Source organism: Aphis gossypii, chromosome 2, assembly GCF_020184175.1.
Source record: "Aphis gossypii isolate Hap1 chromosome 2, ASM2018417v2, whole genome shotgun sequence".
In the NCBI taxonomy this organism is placed as follows: Eukaryota; Metazoa; Arthropoda; class Insecta; order Hemiptera; family Aphididae; genus Aphis; species Aphis gossypii.
Genome location: NC_065531.1, coordinates 20288725 through 20308843, shown reverse-complemented (window position 1 = coordinate 20308843; position 20119 = coordinate 20288725).

Genomic DNA, 20119 nt, shown 5'->3' with positions numbered 1-20119 from the left:
CTCTTTTATAAATTATATTTTAACATCCCAAACAGTATTACTATCAGTCATCATATAAACAAGAAAACACGCATGATTAATTTCAAACTTTCAAATTTGACATACACGTAGGTTTAATTAACTATTTATCTCCCTAATTCGATGAACTAGTTGTAAATCGTAAATAAGTGCTTAAATACCTATATAACTTTGTAACTATTAAATACCTATACATATATTATTGAATAAATTTGTCTTTTTTTAAAAGTTAAGGTATAATTTAAATGTAATTAGATGAAAATTAAAAAAAAAAATTGAAATCGACAAGCGTCTTAATTGCACATATATTTTTATTTCGCCATTCGTCACGATTTTACATATAGTTTATATAATTCAAACGTTATAATTATTGAGCATTATATATCTAAATACGTTCTTTAAAAATACGCAACTACGATTACCCATTGGCTATAACAAATTTGTACTATCATAATAACACTCTTACAATGTGCAACTTGTTTTTAAAATAGTATTATAAAACCATGCATCTGCATTCTTCATTGCTAGATACATTATACACGATTCAAACAATTTACTGTAATTAATATTTAAAAGAAGAAACGTATTAAAAATAACCTTATACCTTAACGTTTACATTGGCAAATCAATTTTATTGATTACAAATATTTAACTGGGAAATTCAATACTTTAAAAATTGCGTAAAAGAAGAACGTTTAAGTATTATTACATTTAGATAGGTACTACTATACCTTACTGATTATTACCGTTGATTTTACTAAGAAATAAACTCGCGTGAAGTTTATACAGCGCTATCTAGTGGATTTTACCCCATATTCTTTAACCCATTGTTTTAAATATGTCTAACATTATATATTCCGTAATACCAATAAAATATATCTGGTATGTGGTGTTGAGTAAAGAGGTGTAAACTGTAGCTTATGATTACATGGATATATCTATATATTACACAATATTTATAAAGTATCTTTTGTTGGTCAAGTCATTAAAAACTTCGTCTATATGTAGGCAAGTAGATTAATCTGCATTAAGCACGATAAAATTATTTATAGTACATATATGTTTCTGATACTTGTGAATGTGTTTATTTCATTAATTTATTATCATATATTTTAATGAATTCAAATTACCATACTAAATTAAATTTCAAAGCCATATAGTTTGTTCAGAATTAAGAAAACTTTTAAAAACAGCCGGAGGACTGCAGATTGAACCGGTAAACTTATTAAAACAAAAAATGATCGGTGCCAAAAATGAGGCAGTAAGTTATAATAAGAGGTAGGTACCTACATGCGCACAACAGAAAAAATGAAAAACGTTACAGAAAATTGCTAAAATGAACTTACGAAAAATCGCAATGTAATATTTTCGTCTTTCGGATTTAAGACTTTGACGACTAGAGAAACTTAACAAAAGTAAGTCAAAATGTATTGTTATATAAATATAAAAAAATAATTAACACAAAGAATGTGAATGTTTTTTAAATGCAATATTTATACTATTACAATGTAGTTATGTGCATTTATTTTTCCGCGTTGGATTTGGCTCGTTATTTGAAATTTTAAATACGGCGACTGCTGAAAAGCTCGCAGCATCACACAAATACAATATACAGAATTACACACAGAAAAATATGATCTATTAATTTACTCAGAGCTTTGTTGCTTTGACTTTTAAGTTGCACGAGTGCTGTACGGCTTGGTGACCGATTGCAATATAATATAACACGTAGTTAAAACATTATAATATGCTGTATTTTGCTTAATAATCGTATACTTAACACTATTGTCACTGTACTTGTATCTATTATACTTATGCAATACCTAAACAGACGATATAAGCATAGGTACAATAACGTGCAATAACATAAATAAAGTATACAGACAGCGGAGAGGAAGTCGATGCGATTATGTCTTCATACGCCTACCTATACTTGTCCATATACATATATATGTGTGTTTTTGCGCCATCTGAGCGTGGGCTAATCCGCGTTGAATGGGTTCGATGATTAGCCCCGCGAGCACTGCGCCGCGTCGACGGTGAGTGAAGGGGATAAAGCGACAAATTGAATAATCTAATGCGGCAAAGGTTATAATAATGCTTTATATATGTATATATATATCGTGTGAGAGAGAGAAGGATATAGAAAGGGATGACGGACAAAGTAGAACGACGGTGGCGACGACGCGGTCTGATCTGTCATTAGAGACTCGTGTCACGTGGCGCGACGACGGGGAAAGTTTTGCCTCCAGCAAAGGCGCAACCGACCGAAAACGAGCGCCCGTCTGTACACATACACACACACTATACACACATACATATAATACATAAAAATTTCGTATATTATATATATTATTATATGTTATGTAGGTTATGCGTTTGTATAAAAATATTGTTATATGACATTTTATTCAGAGACCATGCGAATTCCCGCGTGGAAAATGTATACTTTCGACATTTTCCTATATAGCACACAAATTACAGCGCTATTGCAGGATGCCAAGTGATCTTGGCAAGCTCAAGATGAGCAACCTCAAAAAGTCAAAGCTTTAATTAATTATATTTTCTTTTATATTTTGATTGTTTTCTAGTAAATATTATTGATGATTTTTATTTGGCTACAAACACTTAGTTCGTAAATATAGATATGCTACAACATGATTCTTCAATAAATTTATCAATATTAAGTACAGACGATGGAATTACCAATAGTTTAAAAAGCCAACACGTTTTAAATAAATTTATAATTTTTTCTAAAGAAAAGTTATGCTGAAGGAGCTGTATTTATTTTATTATAATATATTATTTGTATTTAAATATATATTATAATATAGTACATAAACATAGAATTGAATAAATTATCTGTTACTAAAAATGTACTATATGCATCCACATATTATGCGATGGGTCAGTGAGCTTTTTACAATTTGTGTACCTTCAAAAATATTGATCTAGTTGTTCTTGTTCACAGCATATAAAATATAAATAACCTAATAAACTATTATATACCACAGAGGGTATTCGATTTTTTTATTTTATTTATATTTTATGTATAATATATCATATATAAGTAGGACTTATATGCATAAAAATATTAGTTACGTAAGCTCGCGTATTATCATGTAGGTTTTCAAAAGCAGAAATTTATATATTAAATGTTATTTGTATCGTATGTTCTAGAATATCAGACTTGAGTATGCGTATAATATGATTTATAAAAAATGAAGTGGGGATCTCACAATTATATATATATTATATATATTTGTAAAATACTATATAGTTGTCTTTAAATAATGACTGGATGTTCTAGAAAAAAAACTATCTATTAAGTAGTATTATGCGTAAGTTTATTATGTCAAAACTGAAAACTATACATTCAGTGGCGTGTGTAGGTAGCATCTGGACCATAGACTATATAATATTATAGTGAAGTTTCATGAAACTATTATCTGCAGATAAAATTAAAACACATGTCACAAGGTATATGTATATATCATAATTAAACATAACCCGCCCTTTAAAAAATTTAATTGACCTATTGTAGAAATAATCCCTTTATATAATTCACTAGATATAGGTACTTACATTGTATTTTATTGACTCTTGAAACGCAGCATATACAATTCATATTTTTCAGTAATTGTTGATTATTCATTGTGCACCGCTGGAGATATGAAGATAACTTATAACATTATATATTATGTTATCGAATAATATTAATCATTGCAAATATAGATATCTTAAATTAAAGCAATGACAATTTTTAGGACGTAGATATATAATATAATATAAACATTAAACATAAGTACCTATGTGTCATATGATTTTGTATAATACATTAAAGTAGAAGATTTATTTGAGAATTTTTTTTTAATGTGATATATTGTAGGTACAAAGTATTATTTAAATTATAAAATTGTGTACCCATAATTACATAAATGTATGCCATATGCGTCAATACACAAATAAAAGTAGTACATTTCAGATTGACTCGTTATTACGCCCATACTGTAACCTACACACAAAGTACTGAAAAGAGGAGAATTTGCTACCATTACAGATAAATTCAAAGGGTGTATACTTATCCTTATTCGTTTGATCTTTAATGGCAAATTATACCATCAAAACTTTATTCAATTAAGACATATAGTGACTTAAATTAACAATAATATTAAAATTAACTATAAATAAAATAAATAACTAAATATATTAATAGCCATTTCTTGTTTTTCTGTAGAAACTTAACAGAGAAATCCAAACTTTTTATATTTGAAATTAAAGTATTCTTGTTTAGATACTATATATAATATTACGGTAGCTATTTATCAGTCGATAAAGAAATAGTTTTTTCTATTCTTTACTTATACTTTACTTAAGTGTACATAGATAATGCCAGGTTGGGGGTTCATTTAGTATCTTTATGACTTAACAATATAACACATATTATAATACGGGATGTTTATAATTATATAACTACTATAGATATTATATTGAGAATATACACAAACGATATATTATGTTATCGAATAATATTAATCATTGCAAATATAGATATCTTAAATTAAAGCAATGACAATTTTTAGGACGTAGATATATAATATAATATAAACATTAAACATAAGTACCTATGTGTCATATGATTTTGTATAATACATTAAAGTAGAAGATTTATTTGAGAATTTTTTTTTAATGTGATATATTGTAGGTACAAAGTATTATTTAAATTATAAAATTGTGTACCCATAATTACATAAATGTATGCCATATGCGTCAATACACAAATAAAAGTAGTACAATTTCAGATTGACTCGTTATTACGCCCATACTGTAACTTACACACAAAGTACTGAAAAGAGGGAGAATTTGCTACCATTACAGATAAATTCAAAGGGTGTATACTTATCCTTATTCGTTTGATCTTTAATGGCAAATTATACCATCAAAACTTTATTCAATTAAGACATATAGTGACTTAAATTAACAATAATATTAAAATTAACTATAAATAAATATATATTAATAGCCATTTCTTGTTTTTCTATAGAAACTTAACAGAGAAATCCAAACTTTTTGTATTTGAAATTAAAGTATTCTTGTTTAGATACTATATATAATATTACGGTAGCTATTTATCAGTCGATAAAGAAATAGTTTTTTCTATTCTTTACTTATACTTTACTTAAGTGTACATAGATAATGCCAGGTTGGGGGTTCATTTAGTATCTTTATGACTTAACAATATAACACATATTATAATACGGGATGTTTATAATTATATAACTACTATAGATATTATATTGAGAATATACACAAACGAAATCATATTAACCTATTAATTATACATTAATTCACAACTCGCATGTCTACTCGGAATATAATATGCACATAGGTATCTACATATTTGATAAAATAATATATATATATATATGTATACTCGCTTACCGTTAAAGTACACAATGATTATTTTAAAAAAATAAATAAATAATAAAAATTACAGCATTAACAACAATCATTTCGAGCAATGAAAGAAATCTAAACTTCCTGTTGCGGCGCGGTCGTTATAATAAATAAATACAGCTTTGGAGCAGGTATCGTATGTGTGTGTGTGTGTCTAGGTATATTATCAACGCGGTTTGATATTGTGTACACTTAATTGGACGGATCGGCTGTCAATTATGAGGATTTGCGGACCATGCGCAGACAATAATACGCACATCAGCCGTAACACGGCCGGAAAAAGCGGCGTGTGCGAGAGACGGACACGGACCCGAAGAGAACGAGCGAGAGAGACGACGAGTGTACGAGAGAGTTTATATATATATATATTTATAGACGGGGACACGACACAGAGCAGCAGACTGAGCAGCTATATGGCAGCAGACCGAGGAAGAAAGCAGCCTAATATGTTATCGTCGGCGTATAGACGTAGGCATATCGTAGGTAGTAGCTGGTAACCTACGGACAGTTGATAATTATAATGTACACACTCGCGTGCGGGGAAAACGCACAATTTCCCGAATAATAATGAAAACTGCAGCGGGAGCACTATACAAAAGCGGCCCCGGAGGAGGGGGCCGGTCGTTGGGAAGAAATCAATTTGAAGCACATACGGCGACCGTAAGCGAGCTAATTATATACGTGTGTGATATTATAATATAATATAATATAATATGTTTTTGTACAGACTGTCCGGCTGAAGCTACCGAGCTGCACGGACGTACCGAATGTCGTATGCACTATACGTACGGATAATACAATAACGATTATTATTATTATAGTTATTATTTATTATTATAATTATTAAAAACCGTAAAGGGGACACACACAACTGACCGACGCTCATTAATAACAATAATTCTTTTTATCTGCAGCGTGTGTTTGTGAACGCATATTATACATATAGAAACGCACATACATGCACCTAATAATCAACTTTTTATTATTTATGACGAACAAAAGACCGTGCGTGTCGCGAACGGGATATTATACAGTGAGTGTATAAACGCGAGCGCTCCCGCGTGTCTGTTTTTCATATATTCCGTCGTAGGTATAATAAAATGCAGTATTTTTCTCTCTTTTCATTAAGCCGCGGAACACGACCCGCGGTAGGTAGGTACATAGTATTTAATACCGTGTGTGTGTGTGTACTGTGTATACGTTCAAGTTTTTATTATTATTATTTTTTATTTTCATTTTCTTGTTCAAACGTCTCATTATATCGTCAATAATAATATTTTATAATCAATGGCTTGCGACGGAGTAAACATTCGAACGAACGTTCAGCGGGAGCTATTAAAACTCACGTGGAAGTCAAAAACATAAAAACTGCTGTCCGCCGTCACGTCACAACCGCGTCAGTGCAACCCGGTATCGTGTTCGGCGGCGACCGATTGTCTCCATTGTAATAAAAAAATGTATTCAATCGGCTTAAAAATCATAATACATATATACATATTATATTATAGTCATATCCACATCGAAGCCCGTGTGTTATAAGGTTACACTGCAATGAACTAGCTCTTCATCGTTCAAAAACCGGAACACTCGCAATTATATTATAATAATATAATATGTATTAATTATAAATAGGTTTAGTGAGACACTGTACTATATAATGTGCAATAATATAGGCGGATATAAAATTGTGTGGACCATATAGGTACTCGTACAAGTGTTTGATATAGGTTCTATCAAAACATATAGGTATCTAATATATTAATATATTATCATTTATCATAATATGTACCTGCTACCTAGTATTTCTGTGTGTGTGCACTATGTTTATATAATGTATATTACTTATACCACGATATAAAATGTTGTTAAAAATGTAAAATGCCACGAATCAAAATGGTTTTTACTATTCTTTACATGGACGTGATAATTTAATTTTTTCGTAATAAATCGATAATAATTGAAAATACGCAGTAGGTACCTGACATCTATTATAATGAATGATAATTCTGTGTGCATGTATAAATATTATAACAATGTTTTTCAATTAACAATATTTTAAAATTCTATAAAAATAAAAAAATAAAAAAATCATAGCATAAGATGTTCAAGCATATTATGGTTCCAATAATCTGTGAATTATAATATTTTCATAAACTAAAAAGAAGACTAAAACAAGTTTTGAAAATAATTATACAAGATTATAAATATGATTGAAACTGCATAATCTATGATTTTTTTAAGCTAATTATAATATTATCATTAATAAAACCCAAAAACTTAAAATCAATACAATAAGTATAATATTTTATATACAAAAAATGATAAAATAGTTAATTAATAAATTACCATTGACGTGTAAAATATGCCAAATTGTGATAAAAATGTTAGTTATTTGAATGTTTAATTTGTATTAAAAGGATCGTAAAGTATAAATTGTAGGTATATATGTATTATATCATCTATTATATTTGAATATAAGTACATTTTAGCTGCATAAAATATCCCATGGGATGTTTTAATGATAGTTTTTAAAATTAATATTTTATGCATGAAAATTCCATTTTATTACCTATGTACCTAGCTATATACTGTTTTCGTATTAACAATTGTATATAGGTACTGTAATAACAAGAGGTCATGAGTATTTCAAGGTAATAATAGTGAATATATCAACAATGAGAATTATTATTATTATTGTATACAATTATCATATTACTACAGTATAACGTTCAGTTCTAAGGTAAAAAAATGTTATTTATCATTTACTTTGTTTATGATAGAATACATTTTTCTAAACCATTATAAGTTAAGAAAATGTTATTTTAATTCAAAGTTGCATATACATATAGCAAAGTTCTCTAGATTACTCATAATTGCTTATTTATTTTTAACAATTAATTAAAACCTCTCTATTCACCTTAAAAAAATTATTTATACTAAATTAACTAAATTAAAGTAATATTTTTTATTAAAAATTGTAGGTATTATTTGCTTAATAAAAAAATGATTTTAAATTAATTAGAAGATGTTTGCATTTTAGATTTTGGTTTACCAATTTATTCATACTAAATTTAAAAAATTAACAAAAGTCAGTACACTTAGACCCAAGTACCTAATTGCTTACAACGAAAAATATTTAAACACTATTTTAGCTCTTATACATCATAAATATGTATACTACAAAATGAGATACACGAATACATGCAAATTGTACCTATACATACATATTACACAAATCTATAAAAATAAAATTTAACATTTTTATCATAATGTATTATGATGTATAAACTTATAACAGATAAATATATATTTCCAAGTTCATAATATTATGTTTATCTTATTTTGATATTTAACATATTTATATTTAAAAGGGTCATATCTGATTTTAGGCTTCCTTACTCCCTATCTCCAATTCAAATATTATTATTCTTGTTAATTTATCTGCTTATTGTAATTTTTATAGAAATTTAAAAAAATAAAATATATTTATAATAAAAACAAATGTAATATATTATTTAACTGTATTTTACAAAGTATAATTAACAGTAAGATAAAACATATTTTTGTCTGGTTTTGATCATTAAACTTGATAAATATTATCTTCGTTGATGTTACTGAAATATTAGTGTTTTTCAAATATTTGTAACTCAAGAACTACACAATATTATAATATATTTGCCATTTGGGTTCGTGAAAGAGTTGTAAACAAGTTACAAATACCATATTTAGCTAACCCCTTGCAATATACCATGTACGACGCATCGTGTTTCACGTTTTGAATCTGCTAACGCACACTATAATGTTATCTAATCTACGCTATATTCCAAATTAGGGTCTGGACTGTGTTTGGAAATCGGTAGATGGAGAACATTATATTATATTATCATATTATTATGCTGCCGCAATATGCATTGAAAACGTGTTTTCTTTTCAATTTCGTTGTAAATATAATATTTTCGACCGGGCCCTGCAGCAAAGTAGCACGCCGCTCTTCTGGTGCCGCGTTCCGAGTTGAATTCCGATATATATAAAAATATACATCGGCCGAGTAAACATGACACTTTCGAGGTCTTACATTGATTGATCACCAAAATCGACCGCATGGAGGGTTTTTACGAGCGCGAACACAAACGCACACTGCAGCTCTATACACACACCCACACCGGACATAGCATTATATAACGCGTATGTGTGTCTGTTAATTACTCTGAAAATCAGCTACACAGGACTGGGCAACGGTCATTAACGATAATTGGGGGCACGTGTGACGTTTTTCCGATACGATATGGCACACGATAAATCGGTCGCCGAATTCTCTGCTGCAGCAGTACGTATAATGTTAACGACATGACGTCCTATTGTGTTTATTGCCATACATACTATGCACACATGCAGCGAATGTACATACTATAACACTATACGTACATAATACTTTAAGTATAATACTTAAATATTCTTAACGCATAGAAATAGGTGTCTATGTATAGCCCTCTAGACCCGAGGGCGATATAGTAAATTTATTTTCGAATAAACGTACCTGCCTATTTCGATGGCACCTGCTCTTGTCATATCTTCTATATATTGATAGATGTATCGTATATATATATAATGTCAGTAATCACAGCTAGGACATTCCGCCAAAGACGACTCGAAGACGTATCAGTGGAATTGTAGGTTTTATAGGTATTCCTATATGCATGTATATTACCTACGGCCCCAAATTATATCGTTTGTCAATGACGATCGTACTGCAAGTATACACGTATAGGGATATAATAATATACGGTTTGAAGAGAGGTAAAAACAAAACAATAATAAATTGAAGACACACACATAATACGATAGTACATAGAATGATATAATAAGTATACTGCAGTACTACTGTGTAGTGTGTATTACGAAAGGTACCTACTATGTTATATAACACACAAAGGTACTCGATATCTACGACCGATCCTGATCATTCGAGTATTTTATTTGACGTCTTTCGGTCGATCGGTGTGCATTGTGTTTATGACGGAAAGCGTATATCGTAAAAGTATCTATAATATATAGTATATATAAGACACGGTTTGGCCACCGAGATAAATTTTTCCACGAAAAGTTGTTAGTATATAATATCAATGACGCTTAAATATATATAATTATATTGCCTGCAGCTAGCACATATGTGTCCACAGTACAATGTATACCCTCGAAAAGGAAGTCGCTCAAAGTTGTGAGAAAAATTGATACTAATTAAAAACAAGAAATTTAAATTCGTAAGTACTATAATTACGATTGTTTTATACATAGTAGATGATATACTTATTACCGTGTGTACTGCTTTTATTATAATATTTACTTTAATTTTCATTGTTACGCCATCATTACAATTTATAATATAATACCAAAAGAATTAACAGACCGTGTGTTGCTTATTATTAAGAAATGTTAAGATAGGATGAGCAGTAGATAATATATAAACCGGGGTGTGATGCCATGAAGAGTAGAAGTGAGTAAGATTTTTCTTAGTTTTTTTAGTATACATTTACTATTACTTTTATTTAAATTTCTTTTAAAAAATTTACTTATCATTTTTGTTTTTTCACGTTTTAAAATTCACACCAGTATTTTTTGGCTTAAAATAGGATAACATAAATAGTCAAACATCGTGTTTTCCTTAATAGCTTTAATTATAATTAAAATAAAAATATTATTTTTTTCTGTTTTTAATTTAGAGTTGCTTAGTTTGTATTAAATTTTATGACTTGACTATATTTGATGAAATCTGAAATTATATTTCAAATTTTTATGTATGCATATTATTATGGTGTAAGTATGAAACAATGTGACATTTCATCATTTCCGTGAAAGTGATCCGTGCGAAATTCAAAAGATTCTCAACAGTTTGTAGAACTATATGGTATGTAGAAGAGATCGCTGTAAATTCGTTACGGCTAATGGTTTACGCCGTTTATGTACAGCAGCAGGCTGTATATACAAAACGGTTTCGTACACCAAATGCAATTTTTCAGTAATATTCCCTATCGAGCCGACTGCCGAGTAACAAAAAAAAGTCAATAGGGAGTACTGAGGTCAAGTGCTCAAAACGGAACTAATAAGATTGGTCATGGAGGAGGCATTGTGTGTGTGTTCTCGATCAGTCACGGGTACTTGGAAAAATCACCTTCTGGTAGTCCACGCATCTGCTCCTATATAAATAGGCCCAGGGGTGCTAAAAAAATAAATCACGTCAATCGCAATTACGGACATTACATGGTTTTTATACTTCCACACGCGTTAGAATGAATGCTTAAAATGGCAAAACGTAATTACTAATTTTTATATTATTCCTGCGACCTGTTTACAGATTAACATACTATTGAAAGATGTATTCAAATTCATGAAATTTAATTTTATACGTTTTTATAATATATGCATTTTTTTTCAAGCAAATGTCATAGAAATTGGTTTTGGAAACCAATGTTCACATTTCGCAACAGCAAATTTTGTAAATGTGTGCCAATAAATAATGTCAGGACAAAAAGGACAAATATAATGTATAGTTGCTACAGGATATTTGATTGTGCAAACAATTTGCTACACTACTTTTACTTTGGTCTAATGCACCCAACATGAATGGTTATAAAAAAATATTTTTTTTATTTATTATTATTTATATGAACGATAAAAAAACCGTGTCTAAGGGAGACAAATTTAGCCAATTTCAAATTATTTTAAATTTAATAGAGATAGTACAGAGTAATACAGTGAAATTAGTGTAAAAAAATGTGTGTGTAGATGTGCTCTTGTAGTCATGTTACAGTTTCTAAATTTTCATTCAACGCCTTATAATACATAGAATAGGTATTAGAAAATATTTTTAATTATTTTAATAGATTTGAAAAAAACAAATAAATAGCTGTAAACAAAAATTGGCAAGTATATAGCAGCTTAAAATATATGAGCATCCGTATTTTCTAATCAAATTTTGAACGTTCCAGATAAACTAAGTTCATTCGTCTCTGAAAAAACGTTTGTCGAGTTCGATCATTTTAGAGTCCCAATAAAGTCACAATTATTGTAAATAATATAATACTTGCAATATATCAACAATAGTCTAAACCTTACGGCTTACACCAAATATGTTATTATTATTTTATTTTTAAATAATTTGTACTATGTATAAATTGTTAATTTTTTTAATAATGCATATTTCAAATTTCTAGCCAGCCGGTTTGAAAATCTGTACGGACAATCAACAACAGTTTCTCAGACGTAATAATGATACGTCGATAAATTCGTGATCTGTTATTTTATAAATACATTATATACTTGTATTTAGACCATATTATTGTTGTGAGAACTGCGCCCAACTGTCTGGAAAAAAACATAAAACGGAAACAAAATATATTGTTTAAAATGTGTATATATAAAATAAAAAAAAAATGTTATTTTATTTGCACCTGTGTTCGCTTTATGCACTTAGGTCGGTTGGAAAAGGGGTTTTTTTGAAAAGAGTATCGTGTTGCTTCCCACGCCTCCGCGACGTCCGTGTAACTCTACACGACCAATTGATACGATGAATGCGAGGAAAAAAATACTCTCGATATTCTGCGAAAGAATATTTATACAAACGTATTTATATAGACGACCTAATAAGACATTTTATTAAGCCTATTATGTGTCGTTCGTAACGAATCTATTTTTCTTCGTTTTTTTTTCTTACGTTTTTTTTTACGACATTTAATATACAGCGATAAGTCTATAAATTATTATATATACATTTAAGTAGCACGATCGATTTTGTTACTATTATTCGATGTTTTATATAGTTTAAAGGTACCTAAATATTTGATTTTTTCCGTAAATTTACCGACAAATTTGTCGTCGGTATTTTATGTATAGTTAAAAGTATGAGTATAATCGTTCATAATAAATACACGGTCTCGTAAATTTTGTACGAACTATGTCAGTTTTGAAATTAAAGGTGTTGTGCTTTGAACAACAAAAGTGACACTAATTGGGTCAACCCTTTTTGTAATGCAATATTTCACCGCGTGTAACACAACGCCATCTTAATGAGCTGATTAAATGCGACTTACCAACCCTTCATATATAATTTAACACGCTCTAATAAGTCTGCAAGTTTCTTGGTATATATATATATATATACACAACTTTTCAATCAGAATTTTAACTGCAGCCCGAAATTACGTTTCAAGTCCATGATTCAGTATATACATATTTTTAGTAGAGTTATTGAAAACCGTTTTTGCGACAATATGGACACAACAAATGTGGCAATCGATTATTCTAATGACTTTTCGTTCAGTTAACACGCACAAAAGATAAGCATTACACACACACATACACCGATTCTTATATATATATATTTAATATAATATTATTATTGTAACTAGTAACTACAAAGGGGCTTGGAGCTTGTAAGCCAAGGAGTAAAAAAAATGCCCACCAAACGCGTGCCAAACAGCGGGTAACATGTTAATCCAGTGCGTGTATACATCCGCTATAGCCTATAGGTCTACATCTTTTCATAGAAAACATATATTACACCCTCTTTTTTTATACATCGCGAAATTATTATCCTGTTAAAAAATATAAAAACCCATTTTATTCCATAATATTATTTAGGGACCATCGCCTCCGCGTTTTTGGTACGAAAACACGAGTATATATAATATAGTGTTTTAATTTTCAGACGTTAAAGCCAAAATTCGCTTGTATATTATGAACAATAAACAAAATAATGTACTAAAAATAAAACGTCATATACTTTATGTACTCTTTTGTTTACTGAATGATTATTACGGCGAGTTTCCGTGTTTTCTTTTATTTTGGAGAAGGAAAACAGTACCTATATATATCTATTCATAAAAGTTGTAAAATTATAAAATGTTTTATAAAAGAATTAAGGAAGTGTTAAATACAAATCAACAGTTATGTATTCTAATTACATATCATTAAAACTTGGAAATTTTAATTTAAAGTACAATGATATAACTGTATACGTTTTTCGGTACAGTTATATTTTAACGATGTCATCTAACATTCTATAATATAATAGTCTGAAAACTTATTTAGTAAATTTTAAAATTTGAGAGTTGTTGAAATACAATACCTAATATTTAACATAATTTATTAAGTTAACTATAATCAGACTATACTTCTTAAAAATAAAAAATAAGAAACACGTTTAAAATTTACAAATGTGTATAGTATTAATGAATTTTATATACTTGTTGATTATTCTATATAAAACTATATAGACGTTAAATAAAATGTATCAGACGACAATTAATTTTAATTTTTTTACTGAGAATAATGTAAATTATTATAATATGTACCTATTTAGCGTAGGTATCAAATATTATAATAATTTACATATATCTACTTACCTTGTTCAAGTATATTACTTTGTATAAAATATATTCTATTGGAAATCCTCCAATAACAATAATATAACCAACAAGTCAATAACTTTTATTATAAATAGTTTGTTTTTATTATTATGGGTAGTTACAAAAAGATGACCATATTTGTTTTAAATTATAATGGTACGAATCTATAGGACAAGGGTTAAAAAAAAAATATTCAAAAGCCATTTGAAAGTTGGCTTTTCCATATAATAAACTTAGGTATTATGTTTATTTTTATAGGTAAATTGCTATATTATTATAATAGATATGTATTGACGTAGGTATATCCAATATAATAAGTTATACTTTATACAAAAAAATGATTTAATATACCTAAATGTATTTTGTTTGAATTAAAATCACAAAAATGAAACCGACCGTTGTTTATTTTTTAGATAAATAATGAAATCATCTATTAGATTGAACTTCTCTAAGTAAATGTTGTGTGTCCATTACACTACATTACATTTACATTTTACATGTATTATACATTATTTGCTATATCGTGAAGAAATTAAATTTATATTCTGTCCAAAATTCAATTGGTTTTTATGTACAGGTAATACAAGAATATGGGTAAACACATTTTTTATATGCTACGTCGGTCGAAATCGTCCATTTTTAAAATATGCATATATATATAATATTATTGTAAACGTGCCCAAAATATCTCGTGTACACGCATCATACGATTAAATACTGATTTATTTTATTATATACCAGCTATGACTACGTCAAGACATGTATAATGAAGAAATCCTCGAGGTTCGTATATACCTATACATAGATGACTCGACTAAGTCCGCCGGAACGATGGCGTTTCGGGCGAGTGTATACATCGTAGTCTACCGTCATCGTTATTGTAGCCAATGGCAGCGATAAACCAGCTATAATAATATAGTATGGTTTGTACCGATTCGATAAAAAAATAATAATACTAAAAAATACACGAGAAATCGATTAATTGGTCGGGCGGGAATTACCTCATCGGAACGTATACCTATATGCATATATACTCGTCCGTTTATATACATATATCGAATACATTTTATTATAGTACATTTATCGGATTTATGTTATAAAAAAAAAAAAAAACGACCAGACCACAGCTCGAGGAGTATATTATGGCCCTGCAATCTATAAATATATATGTGTATATTATATACATGCACTCGCGCACTAATGTCGAGCTATAAATTATAATGTACCTGGCGACTATTTAGTGAGCAGCGGTGCAGCGGGCGAGTCGCGGGAACCGACTATGCGCGTATATATAGGTATATTGTATAGGTATGAGTGTAAGGTATATTATATATACATTAATACTATATGTATATTACACGAATATTATAAATGCAGACCGTCCGTTTGGCCGCGGATTGGACGGCATAAGGTCCACCTACTGTTTAATGATACACGCACGATATATAATATTATTATACCGCCACAGTCACTGCGTGGTGTATACGTATACAGTATACGTTCCCCTTTTGTTTTTATTCCACCTCGCCGTCCAGTTTATTACACACACACACACACACCACCATAATAATATAATGTGTGTGTTTTCGTATATAATATATTAACTGGAACGGTTCGTGTGCCGGATATACGTATATGGCTACAGCTTGTAGCCCCTCTACCCGCGCGAACGGACGCTGCAGCTCAATATTATAATATACGAACTCGTGCCACCAGCCGATAAATAAATAACAATATAATATATATTCATAAAGATAGAAAAAAAACACACTCTAGTCGAATTATGGTATATATAGGTAATAAAATATTCATATTGTGTTGAATATATAATAATCTTCGACGATTGTTATTCGCAGCGATTTCGAGTGAGATATATATTATATATTATATACGTATTATACATGTATAATGTCTCGTATAAGAACAACTATTTTTCTATAACATATAATGATATATATTATGATTTAGAGACACGTATAATCTATTTAATCGCAGGATAATAATATCAGTATTCAAGGTTCGTCGATGATAAAACGTTGACACACTTACATATATTATAATATATGTAATATCATAATATACTTACAATACATTTTTGTAGTGGAAGCAGTATAATAGCACAGAATAAAAGCATGGTATATAGTAAGGTTTTACTCTTAGTAACAGTTAAACATTTAAAAAAATGTTATATTATCCATTAAATTAGGTTAGATTTGAGGGTTATGGTTTAGAGTCTTTGATGGCAGACAGATATAATTATGCGTTTTAGAGGTCTTCAATAATGCAAATATTATTTGAATTTTAATTTGTAATAAACAATCATGTCTACAAATGTTAAAACACGTAGATTTGAAAGTTCATAAAAAATTCTCAGTACTTACTAAACTCAATATTATTTGTATTATAAAAAAGTGACTATAAGCTTATAAAGTTGATTATAAATATAATATTAATTCGTTATCTAACATATTTTTTAAAATTGAAGCCTCAACAATGGTTATTAACTTAATTTTAGTAAATTTTGTCAAACTAAATGACTAAACTTCGAGTATACCATGGATAAAAACGATAAAAATTTCATATTGGAAAAATAAATTTTTATTAACTATAATATACATTGTGATTGTCATTCATTAAATTTCAACGTAAAAAAACTATTACTCATACATATTTAGATTTTAAATATCTATTTAAAATAGATTTAAATTTTACTTTAGATTAGTAACAATAAGTTACTTCAGTTTTATAAAAACGTGCTAAATAATTTGACCTTTATAGAAAACAAACAGTATATAGAATGATCAATTATTACTATTCACCAGATTATTATAGTTTCTAATTTCAGCGGACAATAGTAGTTATGGTTAATAACCTAAACTCGATTACCCGAGTACAATATATCTAAACAATTTCGTTTTGATGACGAAAACTCTCACGATATATAGAGGCCATAATTGCGAATACGTGTTGTACATATTAATAATAAGTGCAGTTTATTGTATTTGCAAGTCACAACAGCAATGTACACATAATTTAACAAAATATGGAATGTATGTGCAGGATACAGTAGTAAAAGTGTAAATCTAATGAGTGTATAATATATTATATTAGTTGTAATTTCTGTTATCAAAAAGTAACCCTATTACATATGCTTTATTCACGGATGTAGATGAAATAAAAAATAATAATAATGATAATCTATAATTTCTGATTCTCGCGTATTCTTTTCTCATTGTTACACTTCATAGTGCGCTATAATTTTTATTTTTATACCAAACGGAAATGTGATTATCCTACCTAAGAACCCTAGAATTATAATTGCGATATCCATACATATATACGCACATATACATATACAACATGATATAAATACCAAGTTTAATAATTATTTAATTTGATTTATATAATTATTATCTTGATAAGTTTTATACTATACCTCCTTTATACATACCTAATACATACATATATTCATATATATGACCTCTAAAATGCATTTTTATTAGCTTATTAGGTATATCTTTTTAAATTTCAAAACCTTGAACATATTAAAAGTAGGTAGGTACTATTGCATTTTTTAATATGTTTCCAATGTTGCGATATATATAAAGCTTTTAAAATTGTGTGTGAAATATTTCATATGAAATATAGAATTTTTGTTTTATAACTATTGATCGTTTTTATTTATTTTTTCAGGATAGATTAGGAGTAAATATACATAATATGTATGAAAAACTGTAATAACCAATAATATATACAGTAATAATATAGGAATTTGGAATGATAAAATACTAAATTGTCTAAATTCGTTTCGTTTGCTGCTAATTAAACAGATCAGAACAGAAACCAAATTATATCAAATCTACTACAATCAAATGATCGATATATAAATTATATTATAGTTAAAAAATATGAATGTATACCTATAGTTAAACAAAGGAAACAATAAAGTACGATACATTATTACTTAATTTAAGTAAACTTTTTTCCAAAAATCAATAAAAAGTTAAAAAATTTTATGAAAAGTTTTTCCCGGAGTATCGAACATTATACACACTTTACACAACTCCTGGGTATATTTAATAATATAATATATATTATCAATTTATTATTAATACTATTATTATAGCCAATATTTCATGATATATTATTACACAGGTAATACTGTGGAAAGTTGACGAACTTAAACGAACTTAAATTAATATTCTAAAATCATAAATATTGTGATTTAGGAAACCTTAAAATTGTATAGAACTCTTAATATTATTTTAATATAAAGAATAACATCTGGTAATAAGTATTAGTTTTAATGATTAGTACCAATTATAACTTATTTATCTAAGATAAAATTTCAAATCGTTAGTCATCTTATACCATATAAGTGGGACAAGTTAACTTTAGTTGGGATAAGCTAATGATATACGCATTCATGTCTCAATTTATATGGAAATTCACAGTACTTACAACTACATTACAATAAATGTGTAGTATAAATATTAACCCTGTACAATAAATATTATATAGCCTAACTTTGATGTTTATAATAGAATGTGTGTAGCATTTTTAGCAGTCCAATTCAAATTAATACTATCGTTTTTGATGATTTATTATTATATGTTGTATGAAATTAAACTGCGTTGGAATGCTGAAATAATTTCATTTATTATTGTTATTACTTATTTTTTTTTATATATATATATATAAATGCGTACCTACAACATACATAAAATAATATAATCAAAACTGTGCTGATATTTTAAATATACGCATATTATTTTATTTTTTTATTGACTCCGGCCGTGTCGAAACGTCCACGTTATTATTATGCACGGTTATTTTCACTGTATCTCCGGCTCGGTTTATATGCACATTATACATTTTTAATATATTATACGTCTGCGCCGATTATACATTATAATTATAAGGAGGAGTCCGAGATATTCCGTGATGGCTACGCGACCAGTTCTGTCATGGGCCTGTGCGCGAGTATATGATATATTTATACATATATATATACTCATCTACCTTCATTATTAATTCACGGTATAATGTCAGATTTCTTTGTTGTTTTTTCTCTATACTCTGTGTTTTTTCGTTCTTGACTAAATCCAAAGGTATTGACTTTTATTTTACGGATATAAGAGTATAGATTTTAAGCTACTTACAAAATGTATAGGTAAACTACATTCAAAATACCTTTCAGTAGAAAAAAATACTCAAAATCAGAATTTATCTTCACTGCA